The sequence below is a fragment of the Lipotes vexillifer genome, unplaced genomic scaffold (genome assembly GCF_000442215.2).
Source record: "Lipotes vexillifer unplaced genomic scaffold, Lipotes_vexillifer_v1.1 C27417763, whole genome shotgun sequence".
Lineage (NCBI taxonomy): Eukaryota > Metazoa > Chordata > Mammalia > Artiodactyla > Lipotidae > Lipotes > Lipotes vexillifer.
In genome coordinates this window covers 1-4,655 of record NW_006788084.1, presented here as the reverse complement: position 1 = coordinate 4,655, position 4,655 = coordinate 1, and the positions used below count along the sequence as shown (strand labels likewise).

General features: G+C 47.2%; 1 pseudogene across 1 annotated transcript; it reads right to left on the bottom strand.

Annotated features, from left to right (window-relative positions):
* Positions 1-2,363: 2,363 nt before the first annotated feature.
* Positions 2,364-3,269, bottom strand: LOC103082604 (mitochondrial ornithine transporter 2 pseudogene; annotated as a pseudogene). The gene has a single exon (XR_014368657.1). The product of XR_014368657.1 is annotated as a mitochondrial ornithine transporter 2 pseudogene (transcript).
* Positions 3,270-4,655: the final 1,386 nt, after the last annotated feature.

Sequence of the window (4,655 nt, the reverse complement as noted above, 5' to 3'; positions counted from 1 at the left end):
TCCCCAGATGTCTGCCCCAGCCCCCATTTGTCAACATCCATCACCCTGACCCTCTTGCCTCTGGCAATATGGCTAGACTTACCTCAGAGGTTTCACAGATAGAAAAAAGCTGAAGGAAACTGGGGATTCCATACCAGGTGTACATTCCGCCAGCAGTGATTGACACACATGCTACGTACGATCATTAACACTGGGAGCCTGCCTGTTTTCAGCTTTACAGGCTGCTTAAGAACACTTCTTATTGAGAGAGACTCTGCTGGTCTTGGATCATCATGGAATGATGAGGCTTACTTTAGTAAGAATGACCCTCTTACATTATAGGGCCAAAGAACAGATGCACAAGTGTGTAGGGATCAGATGAACTATGTTTTTTTGTTTTTGGTTTGTGTCAGTGCCTATATACATACACATGGTATAGTTTAATAAAGTTGCTTTTCTTATGTTTCATTGCTTTGTAAAGTCACATCATATATACAGTCATCAATAAAACTCACAGATGGCCAGTACAAAATTTAGAGCTGTAAAAAAACACTGTAAAAAAATGACAAGGAGTTATCAGCCCTCAGGTAAACTTCAGGATGGGTCAGCCCTAACATTAATCACTGTGGACTCCAAGCACTAAGTTCTGTCTAGTTCTATTTGAGAGGAGAGGACTTCATCCACTGGTAACGTCACCTGATCACCATCAGGGAACAAAAAGTTCTCATGGCTTTGGCACTCTCTGTTCCCTGGAAGGGTTTCTGACTGGTGGCGGCAGAGAGGACAGTGAACGATCCAAAGGGAATCAACAACCCCTAAATGGGCCAATAGTACATCCTGGAATCCTACCCAGGCCAGGACCCTGAGACTGGAAGCTAAGAACTGTTGTCAACTACATGGGTCGTCATCCAAGCACAGAAGCACAGCCCCATCCCTCACCCCTTCCTCAGTCTGAAGTAGAGCAGAGGGGAAGCTCTTTGGGAGAAGAGAGGAAGGAAATTTGGTACAGACAAAGGCCAGGATACTTCCCAGAGGCCTAATGCTCTAGGCCACACCTAACTAAGAGTGTGGAATATGATGCCACTTTGAAGATGAATAGCACTATTTTAAGAGTAGAACATCTTGGGAAGATCCAGGATGCCTACTCTGAAACTCTAACTCGAGGCTGTGGAAGACACATCAGTATGCAGGTATATTCTCCTCTTAAAAATCTAAGATGACAGAGACCACCCTGGTGGTCCAGTGAGTAAGGCTCCACGCTCCCAGTGCAGGGAGCCCAGGTTGGATCCCTGGGCAGGGAACTAGATCCCGCATGCCACGGCTAAAAAAAGATTCTGCATGCTGCAACTAAAGATCCTGCATGCTGCAACTAAGACCCGGCGCAGCCAAATAAATAAATAAATATTAGACAAAACATCTAGATGAGAAAAAATATGAAATCTTGCCATTTGCGACAACATGGAGGGACCTTGAGGGTATTATGCTAAGTGAAATAAGTCAGACAGAGAAAGATAAATACTATAGGATTTCACTCATATCTGGAATATGAAAAACTATAATAAACAAACAAAACCCCTAATAAATGAACAAACCAAAACCAAATAAAACAAACATGGCATTACAGAGAACAGAGTAGTGGTTATCAGAGCGGGTAGGTAAACGAGGGAGACAAAGTGGATAAAGGGGATCAACTGTATGGTGATAGATGAAAAATAAATTTTTGTGGTGAGCACATTGTAGGGTATACAGACGTAGAAATATAATGCCATACATCAAGATTACCTCAATAAAAAATAAAATAAATCATTGTAAATGAAAAAATGTAGATGGATATTTTCGTTTTCAAGCACCAAAAACTTTTTTAAAACTTTAATTGGCTAATATAGTGCACATGTCAAGCAGACTTTTAAAGAGACCCTACATCTTGAGTGGGTTAAGTAATCATTTATAACCATCTTGAAACATGTTTAACTCGGTTTTTCTGGTGACATGAGATTAAACATGGAAACCAAACTGTGTTTCACTCACAACATATTAGCAAACAAACTGCATGTACATGTGTAGATTTATGCAAAAGCCCGGTGATACAACTATGTTTAGCTTTTCAGATTAGGTACATACGGCCACCCACTCGCCCTGTATTATCTCACCAAACACAAGAGCAGCAACTTTTCTATTTCAATACAATTACGGGCAGAAATTATATGATATAAAATAGAGGTTCTTCCATAAAAGTTCAGATTTAGCATATAAGCAGGGAAGACAAAAGCAAAGTTCCCATGAAGTCAAAAAATAATACCACACTGGTCCAGTGCTCCATGAAACTCTGAGTTAAATTATAGTCCTCAAAGGCGTGTACTTGGATCCAGATTCACCAAGACACTTCAGTATGCTTCAAACTGGCTCATCATCATCTTCCTGCTGTATTCATAAGCCAAAAATAGTGCCGCATTGGCAGGGAACGCTCGAATCAAAGTAGCTTTCAGACCAGAATATAAAGCTGCTACTCCTTCGTTTTTCACAACACTTAAAAGAGTTCTGATAAATCCTGCCTGTTTTCCAAACGTGGAAAGAACCTGAATTCTGGATTTGATACAATCCACTGGGTATATGACAAGCCAAAGGCAAATTCCAGCAATTCCACCGCTTAACATCAAGGGGACAGGGCCTAGTTCATCTTTTGATCCATCCGAGGCAAAAAACGATCGGCTCAGTTCATAGCCACCGAAGAAGAAGAAATAGCCTGGTACTACTTGAAACAGAGTGCTCGTGAGTCCGTGGTAGAAGCCCAAGGGGCCATCCTTTCTAAGGATACTCTTCACGACGGACCAAACTGTATTATGGCTTCTTGCCGTCCTCCCTGACATCTCCAGTTCGTGCATGGTCTGCAGCCGGCACTTCACGAGCTCAGTGGGGCACAGGGCCAGCGCGGCAAACGCAGAGGCGACGGAACCAGCGGCCGCAGTCTGCAGATCGTTCAGCTTCGCCCGCTTGTCCAATCCAACCACTTCCCTCACGAACTGTTGGCAGAAGCCGTAGCACAAGAAGAGGACTGAGTTCTCGGCGACGTAGGCCATCAGCGCGGGGCCGGTCCCTTTGTAGAAGCCCCGCAAGCCCACCTGGGAGTACGTCTTCAGGCCACAGTCGACGAGGCCCTTGTACAGGCCAGGGAACGTCTGCATCTTCACTTTCATTGTGTCGAAGGGCTGCCCGGTCAGGACGCATGCTGTGCCCCCAAGGGCCCCCGCGGTGAGGTCGATGGCGGCTTGGATGGCAGGCTTGGATTTCATGTTCGCCCACTCTTCTGCTGGTCTCCGAGGAAGGGAACTCTCTGGAGTTTAGGAGGGCGTCCCGTGTCCAGCCGCCTGCTCTTGGCTCTCTCTCCGGCGCGGGAGAAGCCGCTTAACCCCAGACTAGGCCGCGGGCCGCCCTCCCCACGCACTGAAATAACCCCCGGCCCGCGGGTCCGCGCGCGCCTCTCCTGGCGCCCTGCGGCCGCCGCGTCTGGGCCCTAAACCCGTCAGCCGCCCTCCCGCTCGCTCCGCGCCGCCCGGCCGTCCCAGCGCCCGCGGGCCCCGGGGCAGACTAGAGAAACACTTCTTGTGAATCTCAATACAGCAGTAGAAAGCTGTCCGATAAATTCCTGCGATTACGGCCAGAAACTCTAGGCGCTGCTTCGGCGGAGGAAGACTTGCCTTCCTGTTCGGCCAGAGACCCCCACCTCCCGGCAAAACAAAACGGGAGGTGCTTGGTCGCGCCTGGGGTCAAAGGGTCAATCTACAGAGGCAAAGGTTTAAAATAGGGAAAGCGAACAAACACTTTGGGGGGTTTACCTGACAATCGGTGGCTCCTTCGGATCAGGCAACCCTTAATCGTCTCCGGAGAGGAATGGCGGCTCCACAAAGGTGCCGGCCGCCGCGCCTCTCCAGGTGTAGCTCTTTGCTCGCCGGGGTGGGGGGACGCCGGGGGAGGCCTGAGGCGGGCAGATCCCCTATTTCGTGGTGACATCGCCGAGGATCCTGGCCTGAAGCCCTGTGAGCTGGTGGGACGCAGGACCCTCGTTATTTCTAGAGGTAAGTCAAGGCCTTGTACAATCGCATTGGAAAACATTTATATACTGCTAAAAAAAAATTGATATAAAAGACCTGTGTGGCTCCAGCGCTCTGTGCGTGCTGAGTCTCGGGGTTCTTGCTGAGGAGCCATGCAGCTTTATGCAGCAGAAGTTCTGGATATAACTGACTACAGGCCTAGTAGGCAAGATGCAGTTCGGGGCATCAGTGAGGGTACCGCTGTCAGGACACACTTATCCTCCCATATGCTTATAATCCCAGCGTTGGAACGAATTCTCTTACAAGTTTACATTTTAAGCCCTAGGCGGTATTTTACTTTGGGGGTAAAAACAAAATGGTGGAGGGGGCAGAAAGTATGCTAAAATGATTCTTTCATTTAGAAAGCTTTCCTTGTCTGATTCTTTGGATATCAGTTAATATTTAAAAGTGAGGCACCTAAAAGCAGATTGTGCATGGATACTGTTTGTCAACAGGTAGACTTCATTGTAGTAAGTAGTGACTTGGCCTTTTCTTTGGAGAGTGCCCAAATGTATCTGGATTTCTTTTCTCTGGTACCATATGGTTTCTTCAGAGAATAATCTTCCAGTCTTGACTGTGTGTGTGTGT